Below are 20621 nucleotides of genomic sequence, written 5' to 3'. Positions count from 1 at the left end.
CACAATTTGAAAATTTCTTCCTGTTAAATATTTACTCATAAGACCCAGTCATTCCCTTTCTGACATTTATCCAATAGAAATGAAAGTTTACACTTATATAAATGCTTGTACTTTGATAGTCATGACAGTTTTATTTATATATAGTAAAATATAGAAATAACTCAAATATGAATGGATAAACAGTTTATGGTATATTCATAAAATAGAATACCATTCAGTAACCTAAAGAACTGAATTGTTAATAAGGTAAGGGTGAATCTCAGAATAATTATATTAAAAGTAAGAAGTCACACAAACAGTAAATACTATTTGATTCTACTTATGCAAAATTCTAGAAAATGAATTATGTAGTGGGGAAAAAAGAGTAATGCTTACCTGAAAATTGATAAATGGGGAAGGGTAGAACTGAAAAAGGGAATTGTGTCAGGGATGGGTAGTTTGTTCCTTTTTATACCTGAGTAGTAATCCATTTCAGAGATAGACCACATTTGATTATTCTTTCACTAGCTGATTGATATTTTTTTCAATTTATAAATCCTATGAATAAATCTGTTTTGGACATTCATATACATGATTTAGAAATTCTGAATACCAGTCCTCTCCCAGATATACTTTTGCAAATATTTTCTCCAACAGTGTTATCTTCTCTTTTCCCTAGTCTCTTTTGAAGACATGCATTTTTAATTTTGATAAAGTCTGGTTTATTATTTGCTTCTTTAAACTTTCATAACTTTTGCGTCTTATCCTAAGAAATCTTTGTTAAATCTATGACTGTAAACACTTTATTTCATGATTTCTTCTAATGCCTGTATAGTTTAGTATTTATGTTTAGGGATATGATTCTTTCTGAGTAAATGTTTTGTATATGTGCGGCAAAGATTGAGTTTTATTTACATATGGATATCCAATTTTTCTAGCACAGTATATGAAAATATTATTCTTTTCTCACTGAATTATTTGTAATCTTTGTTTAAATCCAATTGGATCTATAAGAAAAGAGAGAAACAGAGAAAGAAAGAGAGAGTGAAAGAGAGAGAGAAAGAGAGACAGACTACTGTGGTTCATTGACCAATTTTTTCTTATTGCAATACTATACTTTCTTATTAATTATAGCTATCAAATTACTGTCTATTTGGCTATAGCTTTGAAATCAAACATTTTTAATCCTCTGGTTTTATAAGTTTTAAAATTAATTAATTTAAATCAACTTGTGTATATTTATCATGTACAACATGATGTTTTGAAATATATATTCATTGTGGAATGCTTCTTACTTTATTCTTTATAAAAATTATGAATTTTAGGACCTTTTAATTTATAACCTCAATTATAATTTGCATGTATAGTAAATGTCAATATTTACCAATAAAATAGAGATTTCTGGGATTTAAGCTGGTGAATGCACTGAACTAGTATATGAGTTTGGAGAGAACCGACATCTTAACAAAACTGAGCTTTTTGATCCATAAACAAGGTACAAAATTCATCTTACTTGGATCTTTAATTTTTCTACAATAACCTGTTTTTCAGTAATAACTGTGTATGAATAAAAGAATTTCCTGTATATTTACCTTAAAATCTGTACCATCGGTAAGCTCACTTATCTTTAGACTGACTTGAGATTTATCAACTTCATTGATATCCTCAAAATCAACTCTGATTAAATTTTTCTCTTGCTTTTCTATTTTTAATTGTATTGATTTTTTCTCTTACTATTATTATTTACTGCCTTCTGCTCAGCTTGTATTTAGTGTTCTCTTCTTTTGATATTTTTTAAGTGGCAACTTAAGCCATTGGAGAATATCTCTTCTTTTCTATAATAAGAATGTAAATCTATAAATATCAGTGAAGCACTATTTTGGCATATTTTAGACAATTTAATATGCTGCATATTTATGTTTATTCAGCTGTGATTTATTTGTTTAATAAAAATAGGAATGTTACTTAATTTCAAAATACTTGTTTTCCTGATGTCTAGTTGGTACTGAGTTTTAATTTAACTCTGCTGTGGTTAAAGTCCATAGTGTGATTCATTTCAATGCTTTTTAATTTTTGAAATGTGTTTTATGATTTATCATATGTACTTTTTTAATGAATGCCCCAATGGCTATGAAAATTATGTGTATTTTGCCTTTGCTGTATGAGAATTCTGTAACTGTGAATCACATTAAGTCAGTTTATAAAATAAAGTCATCTATATTCTTATTGGTTTTCTGTCTTTTCTGTGTGTTCTGTAGTCTACTTTCCCCACTAGGTCACCCCCCAGTGACAGAAGATCATCATCTTGTTCACATGCAAGATCTAGATCTCAGGTGGGAGATTATAGGTTCTCTCATTACCCATCCCTCAAATATTTTCATCCTACGCACCTGTACTACTGGTGGTGTACATTGGGTGAAGGAGGCCTTCTCAGGTCTCCTACCCTGCTCCAGATTGTTTTTATGAACATTATTGGAAGCCTATGGAAAAAACTGGTCTGAGAAACACAGACTTTTGGAATACCATGCTAGCCTCTCTTGATCTTTAAGAATTTTTTAAAAATTCAGTTGTTCTTTTCCTATTTTCTTTGATGACTAACACATATCTTCCCATATTCTGACTAAAATAAAACAATTTTTCCTGTTGATCTTTGAAGGAGCTTCTTACACTTTTGAATTCAGTCTACTTAGTTGCCTTAAATCTTGACACTCTGATAGGCTCAAAGTTAAGATTTTTGTCCCTTAACTGACTTTTCTTGTTGGCAGAGTGAGATTCATGTTCTCTTGCAGTTTTCTTCATCCTAAGTGAAAATGGAACATTTAACTAAATTTGAAGGTAGAGTTATTACTGCTTTGCAGGCAGGGAGTCTGTAATTGAGAAGGGCAGAATGATTTGATTGAGGTCACATTGCTGGGATGTGGTAAAACCTTGAGTCAGACAAAATTCCAAAGCTCATGGTAAACAATATTTGTGGATGAAATACAAAAATGTGAACAACAATAACCAAAACACATTGAATATTGATACAAATCAACCATAACTGACAGCAATTTACAGAATCTAAAGTAATGCAAAACTCACTATATAACTATTCACAATGATACGTAACAGTTAAATGTTATTATGGTCACTGCTTAGCAAAGGAAGAAACATAGGCTCAAAATGTTTAATTATATGCTTTATGAATATAGACAAAATTTACATCAATTATAAGACTCAAACATCTTTTTGACTTGCAAGCACATGTTCTATTACATTAGAAAAATATGGTATACAAATTAATGATAGTAATGGATTATTTCCATTGACTTGGTTTCCAGATCTTTTCTGACTGGATTCCAAACAGAGACTCAAAACAATACCATGTCTACTTGCACATTTTTTTATGAAATAGAAATTCTACCTTTCTACATTTCTGGCACAACATTCTTACGTAGCTTTCTTATGTCATATTCACTTGGGCTTGATAGCCCTAAATTAAGTTGACTCTATAAAATTATTTATTCATTTGTCAAATGTGTTGACAATATAATATATTGCAATGACTAAAATAATGACTGTCAGAGATAATCTTGATTCAAGACCTTACTAATTGTGTTCCCTTAAATGTTCCTTTGCATTTCTGACATTCTGTTTTATTGCCTTTTAAACTTCTTATAAGATGAACTGCTTCATAGGGTTGCTATTGTTGTTAGATGAGATTTATAAAATAAAACATACTGTATTAGTGCTAATGAGTCAGTCTCTTGATCTTTGTTTTACCATCTTCAAATGATATAGTGACAATTGCTAAGGTCAAAGGGTGGTTTTATTGATATTGTCTTCATTCTCCCTATGAAAAGAAGATTTCTATAAGTATCTGTGATTAAAACATTTTACTTCTATTAAACATGACATCTGGCTTTCTATTTTATTTTTCTTCTTTCTTTTAATTGAAATACTCTCAATAGTTTGGAAACTTCTAGGATTATTTATTCTTCCTATTTATCTTGTTCAGAAGAAAATGGGGTTGAGATTAAGTTAAAAATATAAGATCAGTTTGCAAATGTCTGTGCATACTAGTCTCTCCTGAGAAAGTCAAATTAGGTAAACTGAAAGGAATATTTCTCAGACTTGATGTTAAAATGAAGAAGAAAACTTTTAAATCGGTCAGAAAATGTCCCAGGATTTTCTCCTAGTTTATTAGGTTCTTGCTATTATGAAAATATTCTCATTCTTTATGGTTTCTGACCACAGAATGAAGAAGATACACAGTGAAAGAACAGAAGTAACTTAATTCAGAATTAGTTTGGTTTTGACCTTAAAGATGGTCAGTGAACTGATTTCTTAGGCTGTCATGTCCACTCCATTGTGAGAGGATGCAAAGTTTTGGATGCAAAGTACTCCTGAAATCTGGCAAACATATTCAAACTATTAATAATATGCTAAGGAAAATGGCTGTTAGTTACAACACTGTTTCTTAAGTTAAAGAGTTATGGGAATATAGATTACAGATTTGATTTATTTTAAAGTTCTTTGTCTTCATTTCTAAAAAATACCCTACTGAGAGTTTTTGGAAGATGTGACATTTATGTTAGAAAAACGTGGTTAAATTAGGGAGTAAATAAGACACACTTGATCTCCATCAAAATCTGAGCAATCCTGAAGTAAAATAAAGTTGAATTATTTTAATATCAGTGTCTTATATCTGAGATTGAAGTATTATACAACTTTTAAGTACAATGCATATTCATATCAAATGTATAAGCCTTTTCCATTTGTTTTTTTCCTCTTTCTTTCTTTCTCTCTTTCTCTCTCCCTCTATTTCTCTCTTTCTCTCTTCTTTTCTTTCTTTTTTTTGTGAGTTAGAGTCTCCCTCTGTCGCCCACGCTGGAGTGCAGTGGCATACCCAAGGCCACCACAGCCTCGACCTTCTGGGCACAGGCGATCCTTCTGTCTCAGGCATCCAAGTAACTAGACCCATAGGCACTCGCCACCACACCCAGCTAATTTTTTGTTTTTGTTTTTTTGTTTTGTTTTGTTTTTTGAGTTGGAGTCTCACTCTGTCGCCCAGACTGGAGTGCAGTGGCCGCTCCCGGCCACCGCAGCCTCGACCTGCTGGGCTCCGGCGATCCTTCCACCTCAGCCTTCCAAGTAGCTGGAATTACAGGCACGCGCTACCAAGCCCGGGTGATTTTTTTGATTTATTGTAGAGATGAGGTCTTGCTGCCCAGGCGGGTCTCGAACCCGCGAGTTCAGGCAATCCACCCACCTCAGCCTCCCAAAGGCGTGGGATTACAGGCTGAGCCACCAAGCCCGGCTTTTTTTTGTTTTTTTTATAGACGAGATCTCACCTAGTTGCCCAGGCCAGTCTCAAACACCTGGGCTCAGGGAGTTCTCTTGCTTCCCTCTCCCAAAGTGCTGAAATTACAGGCATATCACCAGGCCTGGCCTCCTTGTAAGTTTAATAGTTTTTGGACTCAAACTGGAATTACAAATCTAATATCTCTTAGTTTATTTGTCAAGGTTAAATCTGAATTATCATTACATACTTAAACCTTTACATTTATCATAGGGTAGCATGCTTTAGATATAGAAGAAATGGATAAAGCCTTAATTTGCAGAGTTCATAAACTTACATTCAAAAGTATCAAAACCATTTACTTTTCCTGTTCTGTGAAGGTAGCTTTCTTTTCTTTCTTTTTTTTTTTTTTAATAAAGTAGGATTTATTGAGAGGACTGACAAACTCCCACAGTGGGAGGGAACTCAAGAGGGTTGCCGGGTAATTTTCCTAAAGACTCAACCCTTGTCTCTTCTCATAACCTATTAAAATATCAGCTTTTATATGGCAGTGTAAGACTCTTAAATTATTTGGAAATTACATTTGTAAGTGTATTGTATCAATAATAGACATTTTCATATCTTTAGAAGTCAAAATTATGACCCAATGTCTTTATTTATATTAAAGATCACGATTTTATCCCAATTTAAGCAAAATAAAAATCCAGATGAAAATATAAACAAAAGATACATGAAGGTTTGCTCATTTTCAACTACTAAAACCTTTGGCAAATAACAACTTTAGGAAGAAAGAACAGACTTTGCATGATATGTTATTTTGCTTTCTTATTTCTAAACTACATAAGAACAGATGACTAACTGCACATCCTGATTTGCCACTTAAAGAATGCATTGAAAACAGTAGACAATTTTATGATTCCTGAAAATTGTTGCAGAGTAAAATTAATAAAATTCTAAACATTTTTCTTAAATATATATTTTTTCATATACACATACACTTTTTCATATACATATGAAAAAGTGTATATATTTATGTATATATATACATATACACACACACTTTTTTTCTCAGAAAAAACTAATTTTCAAGTCTCCAAACTATGAAAGAGGAGTATGTAAAAAGTTAGAGTTCCGACACCAATGAAGTGCAGTAAACACATTTGTGTAGATGTGAACACTTTGGAAATAATAGAACCTGGAAGTTGGAAGTAGTAGTTTGTATATCTTTCCATTATCCATAAAAAGCATCTCCTTATATAGGGGTCCCACTGGAAGAATATCTTACAGTGGAGGCTACAAATAGAAGAGAAACTCAAGGCAATATTTGATCTCAAGATATACACTGTGCAATAGTCATGTTACCTACATATAGGAGATGACAAATTTCTAAATAAGCAGTAAAAAACTATATGGAATAAAGTATGCTGCTGGGTATTCTTTCTCTACAATTTTTTTCTTTTTGGGGGGAGCACAATTAAACAGTATCTCTCAGACTTTCTTATAGTCAGCTGTCACTCTTGGAATGTGAGCAGATGTGATATGTTACATCTCCAGACGTGGCCAAAAAAAAGTCTTTCTGTGCTGCTCCACATTATTCCTCCTCTTCCTGATTGATGGTAATTCAAGAAATCTAGGAATCCATGTGTTAAGGTAACAGAGTTACTTTCTGTGTGCATTTGCAAATGACTGTGTTAAATATTGCTTCCCTGCTCTCCCCTCCCTCTAGCGACCACCATTGATCTTCAAGTGAACAATCAAATTTCACCTATTGTGTTGACAATTACACATTTGTGTCTCTTTGTTATTGCATCTTATTCTTAAACAATAAATGAATCTCCTGCTACATTTTTCTGGGATAGAAAAATTTAAGCAACATGTTTCACCAACTCAATGTATTAAAAACAAAAGCAAACTGAGAAAAATCACTTTGAACTATAACACATTATTGATATTATCTCCTTTACAAACTTACTTACTATGAGGAAGAAGAAAAAAATTAAGTATTGGGTACAATCTAATTATATTTTTAATAAGTTCAAGTGGACATGAAGTTTTGACTTTAAGAAATCAATGAGGACATGTAAGCAAGTATCTTAGCCCATCATATGGAATCGTACTAAAATTATCCAAATAGAAACAATAACAGGGTAGAAAACTCATCATAACTGCAGCTAGAAAATGGTAACATCTACAGGAATTATGAAACTTTTGGATCAATTGAGGGAAATCCTCTGAATAATAGCAGTGTTGTATTATGAAAAAAGATGCAAAACCCAGGAAACCATAGCAAAAATATAATTAATTCTGATGGGCAGGGATTTTTGTGTGTGTGTTTGTTTGTTTGTTTTGTAGAGACAAGGTTTTACTATGTTGCCCGACTGGTCTCAAACTCCTGGGCTCAAGCAATCGTCTCATCTCATTCTCCCAAAATGCTGGGATTACAGGCATGATAGAAATGAGACAAATAGAAGGCAGTGTCAACAATAAGGAGGATGATAATTCAGAAAGCAGGAAAAATCAATGAGAAAGCATCTACTTTTCCCCCTTAAGGGGATAATTTAAAATAAAGTATAATTGTTAAATAAAGAAAAAATAAAGCCATCAAATAAATTAAACTATATCAGATTCAGAACATTGAATTTGCGATGTAGTGGAGAGGTTTAAGATGTTCTATAACAACTTATAAGAAAAGTACAAACCTTAAAACAAATTTTACAGGAGTTGCTAAATGTGGAAGACGATAATAAAGAAAAAGGCAGACTGCTGTGTCTTTAAAAGGGAGAACAAAAGAGTAATAGAGTGCTGAAAGATCTAGGCTCAAGTCTGGTCTCTGCCTTAACCATTTACAGCATCACATACAGAGTGGCAATATTAAGCAATATATTTATCTTCTCAATGCCCCAGTGCAATCGTCTGAAAAATAGGTATAATACAAAAATCTTTTTCTTGGAACCACTGTGAATATTAAATATGAGAATACATATAAAGTGATTAAAACACTCTAGCTGTCCCCAAAGTGTACTCAATATTATATATTATTAAATGTAATATTTGAAATTCAGATATTTTAATCAAAGGATAATTGTATTATCTAAAGTTCTGAATCGGAAGATTGAAGAAGTTTTTGTTGTGAATAGCAACATTAACAAGATGTGACCAGTGACTAAATCAGTCTCATTCACATTTTTGAATATCAAGAGACAAAGAGAATTTGAGTTATCTGACACTAAATCAATGGTCAATAGAAACTGTTACCTCTGTAAAGCATCATTTTTCTTTCTGATCATATCGTAGGGAATAGAGTAATATCCCACTTTCAGAGCCTGCTACACCATGACTTAATTTTTGACTGCTGATATTGTTATCAAATATTAGCAAAATGAGAAGTGATAGAAGTAAGACAGATAAGAATTGTATCTGGTCATACATATACCTCTACATGCGCATATACATGCACTATATACCACAATAAGTAGACAATGTGATACAAGAACAGTGTCCAATGTTCAGGTGTGCACAATTCCTTGGCTTTTAAATCCTCAGGAAGAGGGAGAAGGTTAACCTTCTTCTATTAGGGGATTTATCTGGCAGATTTTCTCTCTATCTGTAAAATCTTGCTTACATAAGATTTTAGCTTACTTGTTTTTTTTTTTTACAAAAGTCTTCAAAAGGTGCTCCGTCTTAGTGTTTGTTAAAAGTTTTTTTTTCTTTTTTATAAGCCATGATGTGAAATAAGGGAAGATTATAAAAGAATGACTCATTCAGTACTAAATCAATGCCAACTTTATTTATGTTTAATTCCTCTAATACTCATATTTTAGTAATTTGGACAAATAAAATATTATGTAAAATTTTGAGTTGAAATTGAAGTTGTTATTTTTATTAACTATCAGATGTTTGGACAATAACATTCTCAGGTAGTCCTATAAATGGTGGTTTGAGTTCTAGGAGATGGAGAATGTTAAACTCACGAATGGTTCAGTCTTTTATCCTTCATTAGGAGTGAATTAATTTATTTTTAAAATGAACGATCTTCAGTTGTTAAATGTGTAAATTTCACTTCAAACATGCACAGTCCTCGATCTATTTAAAGATTGCTATGTCAGTGATGAAATATAAATTGCAGAAACTAATCAGTTTTCAAAATCCTGAGCTCTTGGCTGTGGTTACTGCTGTGATGCTCTAGCATGAGCACAGCTTGGCCTGATTATGAGAGATCAGAGTAAGAAATGGCATTTGGAGCAAATAGTTCTTGCATAAATAGGAGATATGATTTTGTTATGAATTATGGAAAACAAGGTGAGAACTTTGAAAGATAATTCTTAGCAGACTACTCACTATATTAAATTGAATGTCACAATTTCTTATATTTGAAAGGCTGATTATAGTATTGCAAAGACAAGTTTTAACCTACTATCTTTCTCTTTTTAGAAAACTTACAGATTTATAATGCAACACGAATTCTTAAGTGAAATATTTATTTCGAGAAAAACACAAGTTTTTTTGTGTTTTTTTCTTTTCTAGCATGTTCCCTCGGATTTGTCAACTTGCTTGTATTTTTAAAAAGGGAGCACGTTAATGATTAGTAATTATTGTCTTTTCATAGGTCTCAAAAGTCATAAGAATGAGAAATAATAATGATGTAATAATAAAAATAGCAAAAATAGGCTGTGCATCTATATTGTACTATATAATTGAAAAATTATTTCCACTATTGTCATAATTTTTAGCCATAGTTAATCCTTAAGCTGATACTATAAGGAAGATATTTTTCTGTTCACGATCTAGGAAACTGAGACTTAGCACAGTTAAACAACTATTATTGGATTGAAAGGCAGGAAAAGAATCTCAAGCCTTCTGATTCCAAGATTTGGATTAATGAAATTCTACAATAGCAGTGCAATTAGGATAAAATATCAAAAAGTAACAAAAGCAATTTGGTGAAAATGGATTGACCAATTCTTCACTGCCTTTTAATTCCTATCTGCCCATCAGTGTTTGGTTTCAAGTTCTAGAGAAGAAAATAAAAGTGTATCACTTAACATCAGTCAGATCTTGAAATGGACCCTTCCAAAGTTGCACTTCAAGACTATTACTAGTACTAGAGAAGTATCTTAACTTACCCAAGCCCAAGTGCATAGAACAATCGATAGTAGAGCCAGCATTAGAACCCAAGTCTGTCTGACTACTAAACCCTTGTCATTATGTCATAGCTTGCAATAGCCCTTATTTCAAATAACATGCAGTTTTCTGTCATGTACCACATGCCAAAAAAATAATTGCTATGTAGAAATGCTGGTTTAATTGTTATCCCTGTCTCATAAGACAGCATCTTTTGAAAATAAATAGTATAAATACTAGATCAAATCCTGTGGAGACTTCTCTTAAGTTTAAGAATTTAGATGGAAAATGCCAACATGGAAATTCTGACTATTTTATCCTCTATATTAACTTTTTAAATAATAAGAACGAAGTAAGATATGTTATTTTTTAGCAAATCTTTGCTAGTTTTGACAACTGCTAAAAATTTATCTGGTCTCCATCCAGTTCCGATATAATAAGATTCTATCTATCTATCTATCTATCTATCTATCTATCTATCTATCTATCTATTTATCTATCATCTATCTATCTATCTCTCTATATATATGACTGAAAATGAAGAAAAAAATAAACTGTGAATCACAACCCACCCTAGAAATATATAAGGTTCTTGCAGAATTTCACTGAAATAGTAAATGATTGGATTGAGTAAACTAATGTTTAAATTCTAGCTTCAGCTAGATCTAACCTTGAGAAAGCTATTTAATCTTGATAATATTGAGTCTACATTTTCAACAATGGATTCGAATTCCAGATGGAAAAATAAAAAAAAACAGTTATGCTATATATGGGATATTCAAAATAACAATGTAATAATTCCAATTTTCAGTGAGACCAAATATTTGGCTAATGATTCAGAACCAAAAATATAAACATTCCAAACTATACAAGAAAAGAGGAAGTAAATCAACTCAGAATTTCAACTTTTAGAAGAGAAATAATTTTGAGATAATTAAGTTTCTATAATATTATCCTATTGTCAAGACATGTCTAGTTCTAACTTATCAAATGACTCATTTATGATCTAGAGAGGGTAATTTCTTTTTTGTTTTTTTTTTTTTTTGAGTTGGAGTCTCACTCTGTCGCCCAGACTGGAGTGCAGTGGCCTCTCCCGGCCACCGCAGCCTTGACCTGCTGGGCTCCGGCGATCCTTCCACCTCAGCCTTCCATGTAGCTGGAACTACATGGAACAGGCTCGCGCTACCACACCCGGCTAATTTTTTGATTTATTGTAGAGATGAGGTCTCGCTTGCCCAGGTGGGTCTCAAACCCGCGGGCTCAGGCAATCTACTCACCTCAGCCTCCCAAGGTGCGGGATTAAACAATGTACAGTGCACCCTTCTATAAAATAAAGTACATGTAAAATTTGGGACTTGTGAATTATAGGTGTCTTTCAAAGTGTAATATGTTTATACAAAGACTAATTTGCTATATAGCAATTTATCTAAACCCATAGATTTTGTTATATTTACATCCTACTCAAAGTTAACAGTACTAGCTTTCTTTGTGTTATGTAAACTTAATAGCCCAATGAGTTTAGAATTCAAATGAAATAATTCATTATAAGATTTCCTTGTGATAAGCTCTTATAAAGATTTCTGTTAAATGATAAAATTCAATTATTAAATGAATATTTGATCTCACTAATTATCATAGAGACAGAGATCATCAATATATAAAAGAAAAAATACAATTACTGAAGCTACCATCTTATCAGAATAAACCATTGTAATTACTCCAACTATCTACCCCAATTAACTCAATACTTTGAAGAAGTAGAACAATTTTCTCCTTTTCTATAACCAGAAAATTGGACCTATTATTATTTCATTACCATTAGTGACTGTCAAAATTTTTTAGTTCAGCATAAAATAGTGTGAATATAAATTCTCTACTGAAGTTCCAAACTGCAGAGTAGGTTTCTTTAACAGGAGGGTATTTAGAAAGGTGGACAAAATTCAATTAGGTAAGCAAAGTATAAGCAATATCAGAATTCTCACTTTTTTCCCAGAGAAAAGGAGAACTCTTGGTTTATCTCCAAAAAATAAGCCACTGTGCTAATAATAAATGCATTAAAACTAGAAAACACCCTTCAGTCAAGGGAAGAAATATAACACTTAAACAATAAATTATAAATTTAGCGATCTTTACAAATAGAGTAAGTTTCCAGAATATAGTTTCATGAGATGAGGGTGTTACAACATTTTTAAAAATTCACCAACATCTAAACTCAACCACAAGTACAGAGAAGTAGTAAGACATAATCTTTTTTTTTTTTTTTTTGAGTTGGAATCTCACTCTGTCGCCCAGACTGGAGTGCAGTGGCCGCTCCCAGCCACCGCAGCCTCGCCTGCTGGGCTCCGGCAATCCTTCCGCCTCAGCCTTCCGAGTAGCCGGAATTACAGGCGTGCGCTACCACGCCCAGCTAATTTTTTGATTTTATTGTAGAGATGAGGTCTCGCCTGCCCAGGTGGGTCTCGAACCCGCGGGCTCAGGCAATCCACTCACCTCAGCCTCCCAAAGGCGCGGGATTACAGGCTGAGCCACCGAGCCCGGCAAGACATAATCTTTATTTATTGATTTAGATTCTTTATTAGGTAGAAAGTTAAATGATAATTGGATGAATGAACGCCCAAACCTAAATTGAGCAGGTTCCTCCACAGATTCAAATGCTGAAGTGTCTATATTAAGATATATGGAAGACAGTTTAGGGCCTCCTTCTGTCAGTGTTATGGCAACTCTTACTCCTACCCGCACCAGTGAGTCACCTTCTAAGAGTCACAGTGACTTTCCCTTTCTTCTGTTTTCTTCACTTTTTGTTTGTCAGGGATTCTCTTGGTTAATTCAGTCCTGGATATTCTCATTCTCCCCACATGTACCCCAAGAAGTGGATAGAGGTAGACAGATGACCCCATGCATCTGCTTGACTGCCTCACTCTTGAATATCTGCTATACTTCATAAACAAGGACAGCAATGGATCTACTTTCAAATATAAAACTACTTTTCAACAATTTGACAAAAAAAACCATCAAGCGCATTAAGAGACTACCCACAAAATAGGAAAACATTTTTGCAAATTATGCATCTGACAAAAGCCTAACATTCAGGATAGACAAGGAACTCAAAAAAAGTGAATGGAAAAAACTAAGAACCCCATTAAAAAGTAGGCAAAGGACATGAACAGAAACTTCTTGAAAGATGACATACAAGCAGTCAATAGACACATGACAAAAAAGCTCAGTCTCAGTAATCATCAGAGAAATCCGAATCAAAACTACAATGAGATACCACCTAACTCTGATAAGGATGGCTATCATTAATAAGTCAAAAAATGAGAAGTACTGGTGCAGGTGCAGAGAAAAGGGAACACTTCTACACTGTTGGTGGGAGTGCAAGCTAGTTCAACCACTATGGAAAGCAGTGTAATGATTCCTAAAATAACTAAAAATTGATCTTCCATATGATCCAGCAATTCCTGTCCTGGGAATTACCTGGAGGAACACAAATCAGTCAACCAAAAAGACACCTACACATGCATGTTTATTGCTGCACTATTCATAGTAGCAAAACATGGAGCCAACCCTACTTCCCATCAAAAGTGGACTGGATAAAGAAAATGTGGTATGTATACACAATGAAGTATGCAGTCAAAAAGAAGAAGGAAATCATGGACTTCACAGAAAATTGATTGGAGTTGGAGACTATAGTACTGACTAAACTATCACAGAAACAAAGAACTGTAATACTGCATGTTCTCACTCATAAGTGGGCCCTAAACATTAGTCACATTAGCACAAGAGAAGGATTGACAGTTGCTGGACACCACTAGCAGGGCGGAGCGCAGGCACATGAAAACACAAAGGGTGCCTGGTCCACTACTAAGGGAAGTGAGGGCCAGTTAAAAATCCAAACTTCATCTGCATGCAGCCTACTTATGTAATTAATTCTCACTTGTACCTCACATCTCTATGATAAAATAAAATAAAAAAAGTTGAAATAAAAAAAAACTAGATTATGTTTTTCTGAAACTACCTAATACTGTGTCTTGTGACATTGAACTTGAATGTCGTGATTTTTTTTTCCTGATTTATGCTGAGAAGTCATAACCCCTATCCAATTAGCCTTTCAAATATACTCTTAGAAAGTAGCCATTTGCTCCTATAATAGTCATATTACTGTTTAATTCTCAAATTTAAGACCAAAATAAAATGTTGTAGCTTAAATAAGTGGAAGTTTGTTTCTCTCTCATATATCAGTCCAAGTAAAAAAAAAAGAAAAAAAGAAAAAAAATCCAGGACAAATTTTGTCAATCCAGGCTGATATTGTAGATTCTCATATGTTGTTCTGCCATTTTCAACATGTGAATTTCATCTCACTGTCTAAAATGGTTGCTTCAATTCTATCATCATAAACTGCTTTCTAAACAGAGAAGAGAGAATAAGAAAAGTGGAGTGCATGTCTATTCTATGTATAGGCAGGCCCAGAAATGGTACTCATTGCATATGTTCCCATTCTGTTTGTTGAAACTTAACTGTATGATCATATGTAACATCAAGAAATAAAGGGTGGTAACAAAGTCTTTAGCTGGATAGTGATGTTCTAATGAAGGTTCCATTACAGAAATAAGGGAGATAGAAAATAAGTACTAATTAGTATTATGTGCCATAATCACCTTTTTTATCTACCCGAAAGCAGGGAAAATGGGCAACTGGAATTCCTGTCCTTTTATTACAAGCAAAGTAGAGAAAACAATGCTGAAGTTTCTAATGGCATGGGTCAGTAAGACCATATATCAGCCCCATTCTCTCCTCTGTTTGGGAAGAAGGTTTTTAGTAGGTTTAGCAAAACACTTTCAAACTTTGTAAGTAAATTTGGGCATGGGTCAGTAAGACCATATATCAGCCCCATTCTCTCCTCTGTTTGGGAAGAAGGTTTTTAGTAGGTTTAGCAAAACACTTTCAAATTTTGTAAGTAAATTTGGGCATAATTTAAAAAACACTAAAATTTCAAACTTCTGATAATAGAATCATTTATTGCTCTTCAAATCTGTTCTAGTCAAGACTTTTTTGAGCAAACTACAACCAGCACAAGTTAATCTATTGAAGAATTATGATGGATTAATGCATAAATTCTGTGGTTACAGCATGAGAAGTTGACCAAGACTCATAGCACACCATAATAAGAAAATGCTGATGGTCTGAAGGTGCAACTGACTGGATACTTCTCTCAATATCTTCATTTCTAAAACCAGTCAGCAATTAATGCTGAAATAATAATTCAATAGCCTGACACACATTTCCACCTTTAGTAAGCAGCTTAGTACCCACAGTCAGTCATGTGAGAGAATTATCAGGTCACATATGAGTAAGTATACAACACACAAACTTCTAAAATTTATCACTGAAAGTCATATTAAGTAATAGTTTAATCATGCATGAATGAAGCATCTGGACTCTCTGTCAAAGCGACAGAAATGAACACCACAGATTCTCTTTCCTTATAATATCTCATAGAACACAGCCTTGAGGCATTCCAGACTGTCTATCAGCAGTAAATTGTAGACCTTCAGAGGTTTTTTTCTATCGCTCCTTGAACAAGATAAAAGTGGTTGTATCCCTATCTCAGCCTCCATGATTCCTCTTACTACTTGATTGTTGACAGTTTTTCTTAGTGTTATTCTGATACTGAAAAGCCACGTTGTTGAGAAGTTTAGAGATATAGGCATAGCTTTATCAAAATCCTTGTAAATGTCCATTTAGTTTGCAGTCTTTAATTTGCCATTGTTCATGGAATAGGGCATGAGAATAAGGGAGGGCAGAAAATTGGGAAGAATTTGTTATCTTATTCAATTTGAAATGTATGTCCTAGTTGCTTCAGAGAAGTGGCTTAAGTGACACTTGCATATGGCTGTAGGCACCTGTTTCTTCTAAATGACCTAATAACCTAAGAGCTCTCTTCATGCATTTTCAAAACTCATCACAAAAGATTATGTAGTGAACCCAATTTCTTATGCTACATGGGGCTCCTGGAAGCTTCTTATTCCAATCTGAGTGTGAAAATAAAGGGCATGGTTTGAAATGAATGTACCATCTAGTTTAAAATGAAAACTCTAAATTCAAATTACTAAATTCTTCTTCTCCTACTTGCATTTCTATTACTGAGATCCAGAATAAGCTATAGACATTATCAGAAAATTTGTGCTGGTTTGATAATCTCCTGAATGGCCAATAAGCAAAGAAAAGATAACCAATGAGCAGAGGCTTATAAAAGAGACCTATTCTCTGGAATAGCAGCAAAGATTTACAAACCTCTGTAGAACCATCCATGTGCCAGGAAATTACAGAAGTCCCAGATAACCAAGCCAGCTACATCTTCTGTCTATGATAAGTTTTTCTGATGATACTTATAAATGAATTCTTTGCTATGTTGACATACATGTAAATAATTCTTCAAATACGGTCTTTTAGAACCTTGAGGTGTCTTCCTCTAATGATCGTCTTTCAACCTATCTCAGTCGCTTATTTCCTTAGTGACCCCAATAACCAGCAACAGTTGTCACCAGTGCCTGAAACCATGCACATGCCTTGTTCTCTTCCAGCACCCTTCTCAAGTGACATGTAAATTCTGCATGAAGGTTAGAAAACCAAGAGGGAGGGGCAGAGGTAACACAGAAATGGTGACCTAGAACAGAAAATAGGAAAATAGTACTTAATTTGATAGAGAAAATGATTGACTCAGGTTGAATATATCTGAGGGTGTAGAAATTAAAATGTTCACTTCCAAGTAGAATAAGAACTCATAAAGAAAAGTAAATTTTTTTAGAATAATAGAGTTTCAGTTGAATACACATCTGTTTTGTGACTATTTTTGCTTGATAAATTTTATCATCAAAATTAGCTAATTAGACCAAATAATTTATATCCCCAATTACTCTCTCCATCAGCAATTGATGGCTTACATTAGGTGGCAATCTCTCAAACTGGAAAAAAAGAAGAGGAAAATTTAAAAAAATCATAATGAGCAAATGCTGGCTATCTTCTTATTTATCATTAGCCATCAGTATGTAAAACAATTCAGTTCTTAAACTTGACACAATACCACCAACTCCCTACAAAATATACAAGAAACCTTGAAACAAGGGCACAGGCCTGGGGTTTAATTCACTAATAATCAATTTTTCTCCCAAATCTCTTAAATTCATTCTAAATCAAGGATCTGTATAGACAATGAAACTCAGATATAATGTCATTAAGTACTTTTTCTTTAACCTAGTCCACAGATTACTGTTCTCTGATAGAACATTTCTCTCAGATGGTCCCAAAGGTTTCAACTATTTTGGAACTATTTATTATTGTCCTCTTTTATGATGCCTATTTCCCTCTCATGTTGCAATAATTTTAACTTCTCACTTATCATCATTCTTGCTAGAAGTATTACTTCGACCTTATTTTTTTCAGAATTTCAACGAGCAAGTAAATAATGCTTCAAAGTATTTTCACCTGCCACTTCCTTAATAGCCTTTCCTTCAATGATATTATCTTCCACCTCATTCCCGTGGTCATATATCCTAGACTTTCTAATTATCAATACCAACCACTCTTCCATTATCTCTAATGCATGTATTGTATTCTGGGTGCTCTCAGCAAGTTCTGTCTTTCCTCTTTTCAACTCACTCAGTCTAGCACATTGACTTACAACTATCCTTGACCTACCAGTTCCCCTCAATTCATTAATCCTTCAAATTTTAGCTATCTCTTATTCTTTTAAGTTTTTCCCCGTTTCTTTCCTAGATAAATCAAATGGCGAATTATAATTACTCTATTGCCCTTACATACTTTTCTGCCTTTCTCTCACTCTGTGGTATTTAACTGGTAAAATTATAACCTTGTTCTCTCTGTGCCTATATTTCAAAAGTAGCATGTCGTTGGAACAAAACAAAAAATCTGACAAATGGCCTCTGTAAGTGAATGACTATAGATGCCGAATTGATTAGTGCCCAGCCACTGTACTGTATGTAGCCTGCCTGTTTGCTCTCTCTCTTTTGTGACTGTTTCATAATTTCCCCTTTCTCAGCAAACCTCAATATTTTCTCCCACATTTTCATACTCAAAAGATAACTTTGCCACCTAATTCATTGAGAATATTGAGACTTCTACAGACTCCCATCCCCACATCTGTCGACTTGTATCTAAAGTCACATATTCTGCATTATCACCTTTTACCAACAATTAACTATCTATGTTCCTATATAAAATATTCCACTTTTTAATAGGCTCCATTCTTTCTCACATATTCAAGGGCATCACCCTAGCACCTCTCTTTCTTCCTTCTTTCTTACATCATCAATTTTTCTATCCTCTGTTAGGTCATTTCTACCAGAAATATATCCCACAAAAATACTTTTGTCAAGGTCACCAGATGACAACTGCATTGCTAAATCTAATGCTCAATATGCACTTCTAAATTTACTTGATTTCTCTTCAGTTTTTGATTTGGTTCATCCTTCCCTTCTTCTTAATACACTTTGCCCATGTGGCTTTAAGAAATTATGCACATTTTGTGTTTTCTTAATTCACTGATCGCTTTTCATTTTCTTTTGCCAAGCCCCCTCTTTGACTTTAACTCTTGCTGTAGAATATGCCAAGGCTCAATCCTTGGTCCTCTTCACTTATCCATCAGTGTTGTTTCCTAGGTGATCTTAGCCAGTATCATGACTTAAAAACCCATTTGTAACTAAACAATTTCTGTTATGTTTCTAGATCTCATGCTTGAACCACAGACTCTCATTTTCAACAGTGTTTATTTAACATCTCTACCTGTGTGTCAGTTGGACATCTCAAACATAACACACCCCATAACACACCCCAAACATAACACACCCCATTAGACTATTTATCTTTTCCAATGTTCCTTCCACAGCTTTTTTATCTTCCATGGGTTTTGACATCATTTTTTATTTCCTTTCTTTCTCTCAAGACCTATGTCAAATCTGAAATAAAAGATTATATAAACTCTACATTAAAAATATACATGTTAATTAGTGATCTTATGCTAACCTCCACAGTTTCTCACCTTAGGCAAGTTATCAGTGTTCCTTACCCGGATTATTGCAATATCTTTCTAGCTTGGCTCTTCTCTGTTTTTGCCCCTCCGTGCCCACAAAGGTTAGTCTTAAAAGAGTAACAGAATATACTTTTAAATTGAAAGTCATATGATATCACTCCTCAACTCAAAATTCTCAAAGACTTTTCATTTCCTTTAGAGTAAAAATAAAATGGTCTCTCAAATTCCTCTGGGAATTAACTCACTGGCATCTTCTCCCTATTCTCCTTCATGTTGATTTTGTTAATCATGCAAAAAGACTCTCTTTGTTCCTCAAACATTCTGAGGATTACCTTGGAATTCTTGCATTGGCTGTCTCTATAGCTGGGGAACTCTTCATTTTCACCTCCTTCAAAGGCTTACCCAAATCTCATATTCTCAAATAGGCCTAACCTGCATTATACAATTCTATACCAGATTAATATACCTCTCTATACAAGATACATTATAACACTCTATACAAGATTTCCACTGTAGCCTCCCCAGTACATATGTGTCCAACCCTGTTCTAAATTTTCCTCCATACTACTTCACATCTTGCAGCAATATCATCTTTAAACAAACTATACAATAAATATATTAATTATGCATTTACTTTCCCCATTAGAGTGTAATATATAGAAGGGCAAAAATCCTGGCCTTCTTGTGTATTGATTCCTCCTAACCAACCATAAAAAAAAAGCCCAGCACATAGTAAGTGTTCAATAAATATTTATAAATTCATGTGTAGCTAAAAAAAAGAAAATATCTTAGTTCTAGCTCATGGCTTTCCTTTTGTTTATTTCCTTTCCTTGGACAGTAGGGAATAATTAAAATCAAAGTTATCTTACTTTTTGTCCATAGCTAAATTAATCAGGACACTTCCTGTAGAAAAATGACAAAAATAAAAATAAATTTGAACAAAAAATATATATTGGCCACTGTAAGTGGGAAGCTTCTGGAGGAGGTGTAGGAAGTGGCTTCAAAAACAGCTCCATCCAGGGTTTCAAATAAAGTTACTAAGTTTCTCTTTTACTCTCAATTACTTGGATCTATTTTCTTTGAAAGGCTAACCTGCTTCTTTCCTAAGACATACGGGCTTTCTCCATGTGGTCAGAGAAGTTGGCTCTGACAGCCCCAGAGTCATATCCTGCCAACATGTCCCCAAAGAAGGAA

This window comes from Carlito syrichta, unplaced genomic scaffold (genome assembly GCF_000164805.1).
Source record: "Carlito syrichta isolate Samal-C Ts95f unplaced genomic scaffold, Tarsius_syrichta-2.0.1 Scaffold302076, whole genome shotgun sequence".
Lineage (NCBI taxonomy): Eukaryota > Metazoa > Chordata > Mammalia > Primates > Tarsiidae > Carlito > Carlito syrichta.
Note: the sequence above shows the minus strand (reverse complement) of the source record.